This window comes from Mauremys reevesii, linkage group 2 (assembly GCF_016161935.1).
Source record: "Mauremys reevesii isolate NIE-2019 linkage group 2, ASM1616193v1, whole genome shotgun sequence".
NCBI classification, from domain to species: Eukaryota; Metazoa; Chordata; order Testudines; family Geoemydidae; genus Mauremys; species Mauremys reevesii.
Window position 1 is genome coordinate 137950143 of NC_052624.1, and position 10921 is coordinate 137961063.

A 10921-nucleotide genomic window follows, 5' to 3' on the forward strand; every position below is an offset into this window, starting at 1 on the left:
ATAGGAAAGGGAAGGTACCTAAATTGACTAGGACACATCTTGAGCCCTCAGTAGGTTATAGGTGGGGTGCCCTAGATTTTTTGCAGGTAACAAAGCAGTCATCACCGACATCTCAAGAAGTAGGGACAGACAGTATCAATTCCTGGTTGTGACTTGATTCAAGGCTCGGTAATCTATACAGAGCTGGAGGCTGCCATCTGTCTTCTTAACAAAGAAGACTGCTGCTCCAATTGGCAATATTGATTTATGAATGAACCCTTTTGCTAGGTTTTCTTGGAGATAATCTCATAATGCTGCTAATTTGGGCTCTGACCTAGCATACATTTGCCCAAACTGAACCTGCACTCCTCGTTGCAAATCTATTGGGAAATTATAGGCTGGATGTAGTGAGGAGAATATCTGTGTTTTTCTTTTCAAACATATCAGTGATGTCTAGGTATTTATGGGGTGTTCTGCCATAGGGTCTGAGAGTATAGCTGTCTGGACAGCCATTCTTATCTGAAATTTTCTTGGATTGGAGAATAGATTAATGTTGGCTTGTCTCCAGCAGCATCACTAGTAAAATTCTGAAGGGAATCTGATTTCTTGTGTTCACCAGTGGATGAGGGGGATCATGGAGGACCAGAAAGAAGATCCCAAGATCAGTGCAAATTGCAGAGACTGTTACCCCAAATTGCAATATTTCCTGGTGCTCCTGGACAAAGACTTACCGTGAAACTATTCTGGCAGTGGAGTCAAGGTATCCGGCTCAGGGGCAGATACCGTGGGTCATACTCACAGCATTGTGATCTTGATGCAGATTTGGCTCACCTGCTCCCACAAACAGAAGGTGCTCATTGGTCAATTATGCAATTCAAGGGTGTAGTGCTTGGTTGTTTTTCAGGAGGTAGGCAGTACACTCAGAGAACCCCATTTCTTCTCAGAGCTGAGGTTGACCAATTGCCTCCATCCTGATTTCTTTCCTGGGCTCACTTCCTGGGGTAGTGGTTCACACAAAGCATCAGGGTCAGGTCATAGGCAGCCAGGTCTAGAGGTTGGAGTTGGGAGTCAGAGAGTCAAACCAAGGGTCAGAGCCAGATTGAGAGATCAGGGACAAGGATTGGGAACGAGGCAGGAATACAGATCAAAGCAGGGATGTAGGGCTCAGCTTCAGGCAAGAAGACAGGGTCCAATATAGCAGCCAGGAGAGCCCAGTTGTGCAGAAAACTTCCACTTTGGGTTTAAATAGGCAGGAAGCCCTGACCAATCAGAGTTCCCTGTGTTTCTCCAATCAGGCCCAGGGAAACCCTCCCTGATGTAATTTCAGGTTGCATGGTCACTCAAGCTTGGTTGGCTAGTAGCAAGATGCTGCATGGGAGCAGGGAGGCCACAGTCAACTGGGAACCCTGAGAACCCAGTTCAAGACTTGAAGGGTTGTGACAAGAGGACTGAGTCAACTATGTGCTCTCTGCTAAATGATGCTGTAACGGAGTCAGGACTCACCACCTCTGGCCACTTCCCTGCAGCCTGGCAGGTAACTGGGCTGGAGTGCTCCTCTGCTCCCCCGAGCCTGCCCAGCACTGCTTTGTCCAAGGTACTACCTCCTTACCTCAGGAGCTAGTCCTCCTCCCATGCTAGTCAAGGAGACACTGCCCTCTCCTTTGCTAGGCAGCCTTTATATAGGGCCTGGTTGGCTGCATCTTTCTTTGCCCTGATTGGCTCTCCACAGGCCTTGGTCGATTGGCTGCTGGTCTGTGCGGCCTCTCTGGCCTGTTCCAGCCCCTTTTCTCATGGAGTGGGGCAGCTGCCCCACTACAGATGCGTATTGCCAATTTAAAATAATCAGCTACTGGAGAATATGCTACTCTACTGTTTCTACATGGGCATGAATTTGGCTTTTTCTCATCAGTTAAAATGGGCTAATTCCTCAGCTGCTATAAAGCAGCTGTATATAAAAAGCTTCAGAAAAAAATCAAACTGTTTCATCAGAATATGAGTATAAAAAGGTAGCTCGCAGAGATAGAAGGCTGGCAAGCCCATTCCTTCAGAAAGTCATGTTGTTGGTTTTCCAAATTCTGATGAGAGGGGCATAGTGTTTTTTTCTCCCATAAAGTAACAAGTACCTTGTTCAATTGTTTGGAAATCTTGGTGGGGAGTTTAACCATTAATAATCCCAGACTATAAGTAATTTTAGGACATATGTTCAATTTAGCAAATTAAAACTCAATGAACAGTTTCATAAAACTGTGAGTTTATCCAAACAAGTCACATTTAAATCAGCTGAACCAAACCAAAATATCTTGTGTTCAGGTTCATGAGACTTATTGGTACAATATGTTGGTATTTGCAATTGCACCACATCATCAAATCACAGTATCACCCAGAAAAGGACATCCCCAGCAGACAGGTGGAAAGATGATTAGTCACATGGGAAAAAAGCCAGCAGAGGAGAACATTCATGTAATCAGGAAATGGTATTGTTTCCCTTTTTTCTGAGCACCAGAAGATTGCATAGCCTTGTAGATAAGTTTCCTGGAAATTGGTGATACAAGGGCAAGATATTTCCTAGTGTAATTTCAAAATGTGCACAAGTCCTGTTTACCTGAAACATGTGCTCACAAATGACACACATATAATGGTGATAATTAAGTGAGCTTAAAATGCATTTGGGTCAGAGGTGTCATGGATGAACGAGGCATTTCTCAGATGAGTAAATTCTTCATCCTTTTACTGTTTACTATATAGCTTATGCAGTGCTGTAAACAAACTCTAAATACCTTCCTATTGGTAATTTAAAATTTATTCCTTATCACAAAAACTGAAACCATGGTTGATTGTTCCCATTACAGCCGCTTATTCCTTTAATTAAAGTTTGACATTTTGAAGTGCAAATGGAGAAAGATTCTTACAGTATGTCAAAAAAATAGTGTAGAAGGAAAGGTCTACAGAGAGAAAGAGAGGTTAAAAAGAAAAGCTTGCAGGCATTGCTTGTTAAAGTTAGCCATATAATTACAATTATCTTACATTCAGTAACTGATTAACATTTTCCTGGCTCACAAATGGCTGTGAATGGTGAGGTAAGACAGCAACTAGGATTGCTGCCTTTGTATCAAGCAAACCCCAATCATCCACATGTATTCTTATCAATATCTACAGTCAACCCTAAAAAATCATGCATATAAATGTACTGGTCCAGCTACAAATTCTACTCTCATCTTCTTACTATGATGATGATAATGAAATATATATATATATATATTACTCACATGTCAAAAAAGTATTTAATACAAGGAGAGAGCAAGTAGAATTTTGCATTTCTAATTTATCAATACTGTGGCTAATCTGGGATCTTCTGCTGAGTTTGATTTCTATTGCTGATTGCTAGCATGAGGCCCTACGCTCTTCAGCTGGGCTCTGATTTTGGTTGCATTTAGGCTAATCTGTAAGGGAAACAAAATCAGGATGCCTTTTGCTGTCTTCTCTGTAGTTCTGCAATCTCTGTTCCACTAGTGTTCAGAGGACACCAATTAGTGGAGCCTCCTGTCCTCTATGGCACTTGTTGCTGCTTTATCCCTTCTACTGCTGGCAAGCAGATTGAAAGAAATCAGTTTCTATGCTGCAGGAAGGCAAGTTGTGCCATGGTAGCAGCCAGTCCATATTTTCTTTTAGCGACAGCTCAGTCCCTTTTTCTCACTGATTCTGTGTTGCTCACTCTCTCTCCTTTTTCTAGCAGGTCATCTTCAGCCCCAGTAAACTTCTCCCCAAAAAACCCCGCCTGCCGTCAAGGAATAATGGTCTCAAGTTGCAGTGGGGGAGGTTTAGGCTGGATATTAGGAAAAACTTTTTCACTAGGAGGATGGTGAAGCACTGGAATGGGTTACTAGGGAGGTGGTAGAATCTCCTTCCTTAGAGGTTTTGAAGGTCAGGCTTGACAAAGCCCTGGCTGGGATGATTTCATTGGGAATTGGTCCTGCTTTGAGCAGAGGGTTGGACTAGATGACCTCCTGAGGTCCCTTCCAACCCTGATATTCTATGATCCTTCTGCCGCTCTCTGCAAACCCATAAACAGCAACTATCTCCCCACTTAGCTACTTACAGCCTCCCTCCATATTTCCAGTCCAGAGTCATAAGCCCCATAAGTGCAGAGTCCTGCACTTAGGACGGAAGAATCCCATGCACTGCTACAGACTAGGGACCGAATGGCTGGGCAGCAGTTCTGCAGAAAAGGACCTAGGGGTTACGGTGGACAAAAAGCTGAATATGAGTCAACAGTGTGCCCTTGTTGCCAAGAAGGCTAATGGCATTTTGGGTTGTATAAGTAGGGGCATTTCCAGCAGATCGAGGGATGTGATCATTCCCCTCTATTCAGCACTGGTGAGGCCTCATTTGGAGTACTGTGTCCAGTTTTGGGCCCCACACTACAAGAAGGATGTGGACAAATTGGAGAGAGTCCAGCGGAGGGCAACAAAAATTATTAGGGGGCTGGAGCACATGACTTATGAGGAGAGGCTGAGGGAACTGGGATTGTTTAGTCTGCAGAAGAGAAGAATGAGGGGGGATTTGATAGCTGCTTTCAACTACCTGAAAGGGGGTTCCAAAGAGGATGGATCTAGAGTGTTCTCAGTGTTACCAGATGACAGATCAAGGAGTAATGGTCTCAAGTTGCAAAGGGGGAGGTTTAGGTTGGACATTAGGAAAAACTTTTTCACTAGTAGGGTGGTGAAGAACTGGAATGGGTTACCTAGGGAGGTAGTGGAATCTCCTTCCTTAGAGGCTTTTAAGGTCAGGCTTGACAAAGCCCTGGCTGGGATGATTTAGTTGGGTTTGGTCCTGCTTTGAGCAGGGGGTTGGACTAGATGACCTCCTGAGGTTCCTTCCAACACTGAGATTCTATGATTCTATGAGTACTCACAGCTCCATTCAGCTCTGGGTCCAGCTCTGGTTTGTCCTTCTCAGGTGATTCCTCCCTGGCACAGAGTGCTCCTGGCCTGGTGTGTCTCCAGTTGGCTATTTGGTCACTCCAGGCTTTGGGCTGGTTCTCGCCTGCTTCACTACATGAGGGCCTGCTCATGGTAAACCCAATTGTCTGGAGCTACAGACATACACACCCTGTTGCTCTCCCTCTCTCCACACCTCTCACACAACCAGCACTTCCTCTGCCTCAGGACAAGGTTTTAAGGGGGCCATGTTCTCTACCCCAAGCAGACTACAATATAGAGGTATGTGTATGTGCACGTGAAGATAGTGCCTTGACTGATGTGAAACATGGATTTAATGCTACTGTATTCTTAGGGTTTTTTTCATTCCAATGTGCCTCAGTGTCCTTTAAATGAACAATAGTTTTTTGGCTTTTGCCAAAGGTTTCCTGAGTCTGATGAAGCTTCGAAATATACAGTTCATGAGTAGCTACTGGGCAAACTATTATTATGCTTTGTTCACAAATTCTTGCCTCGGGAACAAAGAGATCTCTCAAACTGGTGTCAGCAGAACGACTACTCTTTTCAGTAAAATAAATAATAAAAAAAAATCTGTGAGGGATTTCCCTTGCTAACAGAGAAAAATACAGTACTACATGAAACCAAGATTTTGTAGTGCTTATTCATGATGTGTTCCATGTCATGCTATTAGGTATGCAGGAAAAGTTCTGAGAAATTTTATAGAAATCCTTCAAAGAATCCCACATCATCTATAATATCATCCTAACTGCACCTCTGGGACCCAGCCAGGGATGGCTCTAGTTTTTTTGCTACCCCAAGCACGGCAGACAGGCTGCCTTCGGTGGCTTGATGTGGGAGGTACCCCCGTCCCATGGCTTCAATGTACCCACTGTCAAATTGCAGCCGAATCTGCAGGACTGGTGGACCTCCGTCAGAGGGACTAGCAGTGCGCCCCCCGCGGCTTGCCGTCCCAGGCACACACTTGGAGCGCTGGTGCCTGGAGCCACTGCTGGACCCAGCATTTTAAGGCCCCAATTCAGCAAGATACTTGAAGGATGTGAGTAGTCAAACTACTCAAATGTCAAAGTTAGTCATGGGCTAAAGTACCTGTCTGAACTGGGACCCAAATGAGGTCAATGTCACATATGTTTCAAAAACTTTATGGATTCCCCATGGTTAGCAGAACAAGTCTTTACTTTTTACAGCCGTTTAGGTGCTATTTAGGTGGGACTCTGGAGATCTAGATTTAGTTTCTGCCTTTGCAACAGATTTACTGTGTGAATTTGGGCAAGTCACTAATGACCATGTTTGTAAAGGTATTTAGAAACTGCTATGCTTAGTATTACAACTGATTTAGGAAGTTAAATCTCATTTTCAAAAGTGATGTAGTCACTCAGGATCCTAAATCCCATTGATTGTCCTAAATCAGTTTGGCATTGCAACACTGAGCACAGCAATGCTTAAATACCTTTAAAAGTCTGGGCCTTAATCTGTGTATCTCATTTTTTCCATCTGTAAAGTAGGATAGTAACATTTTCCTATCTCTAAGGGTATTGGGACAATAAATTAATTCATGTTTGTATAGCAGTCAGATACCACACCGATGAGGCCATATAAGTACCTAGATAACTAGTTATTGAAATTCTTAAACAGATCGGGTTGGTTCCCATTTTATTTAATTAATTAAATCAATCTAAAGGATGGGAATAATTGCTAGTGGTATTTCTGGAATATTTATTGCAGTTATTCATTTTAAGCTGCTTAAACTTTTAAATTATTGTCTCCTTTGTCTACTAAAACATATTTGTCCATGTTTCCTTTTTTGGAAATCATTGACTTAACATGCTGCTTTGTAGTCAAGCCATCTTTTCCAGCTACAGCTGTATTTTTCATTTCATACTTGTAAGCAGTGACATACCTTCACATTCTTTCTTGGACTTCCTGTGGATACATGTACAGGGCTTATCTCAGTTTTGCCAGGTTATTCTAGAAACTTATCAACTTGACCAGCCTTTGTGAAAACAATCAATGCAGCTGCTGTTTTAGAGGATCAATAAAATATATTACTGTTACATATGCAGATAGATGTTTTCTTGGGCTGTGATTTAATCTTTTCTTATGATTTAAAATTTTAAATACATATTGTATTATTGATTTACATTTTTCCCCATTTGAAAGCACGCAATGTGCTGCACAGGAATTTAAATAGAAAAACATTTTTCTTAGTTTAAACAACTGCGAGAACAAAACTGGTACAGTATCTTGCAGGATTTTTTTGTTTTACTTTGTAATAGCTGGGATCTATATCTATCTATCTGTCTATCTATCTGTCTATATACACACACATCTTCCTGGAAAGAATATAATATGACTAAGGTACAATTTCAGACTTTGCATGTATTCATGCATATTAAAATGTGTGGCTTATTTACAAACATAATTGTAATAATTGCATGTGCAGTTGTGGTAACTGCATGCATAAACAACCAGATGTGCTCAATTACAACAATTTGTGTGTGAAATTGTGTATGAAAATTAAGCTCAGGAATGCAATTGCATAGTTCTGAAATCTAACTAAATGGCCTGGGACAACATGAGATAGAGAAATAGCCAAAGACAGGAAGAGAGTATGTGATATGTCTGAAGACTGTATAGTAGCTTATAGAGACAATCCACATTTTATTTTAACTTATGGCAGCTGCAGTACAAAACTTGGATCAATACAGTTACCTTTCCAAGGGACAAAGTTGCCCTCTGGCTTGTTTTTATTCAATACAGGAGGCAACAAGACATGTTGATTGATAAAGAACATTTTATGGTACTGACCAAAGTATCCTATGGTAAAAAAGGATCTATTATACTTTATACAACAACAAACTTTGAAATACTGTCATTGAATGTTTGTAGGAACTCATTTTTAATTAAAAGATCTTTTTTAAATTGAACCGACACGCACAAGCTATTTTCTTTGCTCTGTCTGGTGACTTGTACCTCCTGAAAAAATTAAAATCTACACCTTTTCCCTCTTATCTGAGTGAGGATTTACATTAGAATAGGAAGGAAATAGATGTATACATCACAACAACAGAAGTGTTGCATTTTTACAGTGTAGCCTGACAGTCCAATGACCAGCTGGCCTAATGGTCAGGCAGTGGCCTTACCATTTCTTCCAGCCTAGTCATCCCAGAGCAGGCCCCAACCAAGTTGTACGCAGCAGGTCTCAATCCCTCCTGAGTTTCCTTATCACTTCCTTTAGGGTTCCATTTCTACAGAGGAGCCGGGGGACAAGTTAAGGGGAGCCAGGCCCATCCACTACACTGAGTCCCAACCCAGGGCCCTGGGAGTTTGTCAAAGCATCCAGACCAGTTATTGGTCCAAGTTACATTCTCCACTGGTGGCATATCCTACCACAGTGGAGCTCTTCTGTTTGGGCTGCAGCCACTTGGTCTGTTAATATCCTGTTCAAGGCAGCCTCTTTTAGAGCTTTCAACTCCCCAAGCGGGGTGGTGTGGTGGAGGGGGGAGACACAGATCCCTACTGCTAGAATAGCCTTAACAAAGCTGTAGCCATACCTATCTCAGCTCCAAGCACCACCCTTGCTTCCTGGTGCAGCCTGTAACACCTTTACCCCTTTCCATGGGTTATCAATGTCCTTTTGAACTATTCCTCCCTCTGAAGCATGCCCTGCACCTGCTGATGGCTGGAGCCTCCCTAGTCCAGCATTACTCTATTTCTTGCCCTGATAAACATGGGGTCTGTAGACCCCATCACATACAAGTGACTCACTAATGATGTAGCTCTTATATGTTTTGCTAATATCAAGAGCACTGCATCCTTAGCAGAGGACTGGGTAAATAGGAGGTAGAAATGGAATAAAACAGAAACAGAACAGAGACCTGAGCAGAAAAGAGAGAGGGTAAGAGTCTGAATATAAACCCTCCATCCATCCATTACTTTTGTCTTATGAAAAGAAAATAAAGGAAAGAGTCAGCCTGATGACACCCGGTATGAATTGTCTCTTGACCTTGTGAATTGATCCGCATTCCAATCTATGAATTTTGTTTGACCTGCCAAAAAAGAAGGCAAATACCCATCTACAATTCTATTTACCTGAGGATATACCAAGATATCTTTGATCGTAATTAATTGTAAATGCCCTAAGTTCTGCCACATATTAGTATGTTTAACAAGTATTCTGCTTGCTATTGCCCTATTGTAGGGATTTCTACCATTTTTAAAAAAATCATATTCTTGCTTTGACTGTTCAGCAAGCCAGCCCAGTCCATCAGCATTAGGTCTAAAGAAATGTAATGATCCCAAAACTGTTACTTGTGCACTCTCCTACTTCAAAAACCATTAGGGTTCCATTAAGATGTCCCAGGGACAATGGGAAAGCAAAGGATAACTGGGGTTCTGGGAGTAAGGTAAACATCTTATTGCTGGCATTTCACTGATGTTTTGTTTGCTTTATTAATAATTCCCCTTTATCTTGTCCCCTCCCTACAAATAAACATTATGCCTTTGTGCTTGGTACATGGATTTACTATATCTGTTCTGATTGATTCAATCTCTTTTCGTGTGTAATCCTTACTGTACACTCAAAGCACTCGCAGAGGCAGCATGTACACGCCCTGATGAAAGCTGGAGCCATAATAAAAAAGATCACTGCTATGTTTTATATCAAGTTCTGTTGCCAATGGCAAATAGCTCCACAAAGTCAATACCACCCCAACTAGTGGATCCAGGTATCTCACACGCAAGGAAAGTGGCAGATAGTGAATCAAAGATTACATGAGTTTTAATTAAAGTTCTTATCCTGTAGTCCTATCATTTAGAATCCAGAGCTTGGCAAAACTGTGAATAGCTTTTTGTGGGATAGAGGTAACTATCTGCAATTTCAGGCTATAGAATTATGCAGAGCAAACCTTCCCTTCCTGACACCTACAAACACCCCATCCAAAATACTTATGGTAGTTCTCCTAGCTGTAAACTAGCTCACCTATTTGGGCATTCAGATAAATGTGGCTGTCAAAAGTCTCTTTAAACATAATATAGATTTGCTGCTAAAACATATGGTGTTATATCTTAATAAATGTTCTGTCTGAATTCCACTAGCATAGATACATTCTTTCTACCTATAACTTCCCTGCTGCCATATGTTTCAATTGTATAAGCCATTTATGATGCCTAGTCCACTGTTGGAGTGAACAATTAAGGAGATCTAGCATTTTGTTCCCAAAATGGCTACGAAGTGAATATTTTGTATGTATTGAAAAGGTTTATTAATTTTATTTTAATTAATGTGTTTTCTGGATCCTTTAGTATAAAGTGTGCTATAGTCAGTTGGCATAAATTAATATTAGGCCAAGTAAACAAATTAACTTTCCTTAGATTACCTTGAAAAGATCACTGCAGAAGTTTGTATAATTTATGAAATTTCCCTTGTGAATCTTGCAAAATGAGTGTTCTAGAGTTTCTCAACAAATTCATTGTAATACATGCAATTGTTTTCAACATTCTATTCCACTACATTTTCCTCTTTCTTTCCCTCCCCCACTGTCCATCCACATACCAAATGTGCAATGCCCTGGGCAGGAAACTGGTTTTGCTATTCAATCCTCATTAGAAAATTGTCAGATGAGTGGTTATAAATGGTTCATATTGAAGAGCTAGCCAGTTTTACATTTGCCAACGCCTCCAAGTATGTGACTGGGAATCAATATTACTGTTGAAAAATGGCATCCAAGTTGTAAAACTGTTCCCATATATTTCAAACAAATGCTCTCCACTCTCTCACTCTTATTTTCTTCTGCACCAAAGCCCTATTGAACTCCTCCTTAAAGGTTTCTGTGGGCTGGTGTGCAGGGTTCTGCGTGTCTCTCCTTGATTCAGCTGAGCAATTATAAGATCCAAGAATTTTGAGAAAAGGGGGCTTAATTCAACTTGCTATTATACACAGAGTACTTGGTCACTCCTGAATTCCACACTCTAAAGGGGAAAAAAAC

General features: G+C 41.5%; 1 long non-coding RNA gene across 1 annotated transcript; it reads right to left on the bottom strand.

Moving 5' to 3' along the window:
• Window positions 1–860: 860 nt before the first annotated feature.
• Window positions 861–10323, bottom strand: LOC120398429. The gene is made up of 3 exons (XR_005594404.1): window positions 10313–10323; window positions 6835–6953; window positions 861–1027 (listed from the first exon to the last, which is right to left on the bottom strand). It is a non-coding gene; the product is annotated as an uncharacterized LOC120398429 (long non-coding RNA).
• Window positions 10324–10921: the final 598 nt, after the last annotated feature.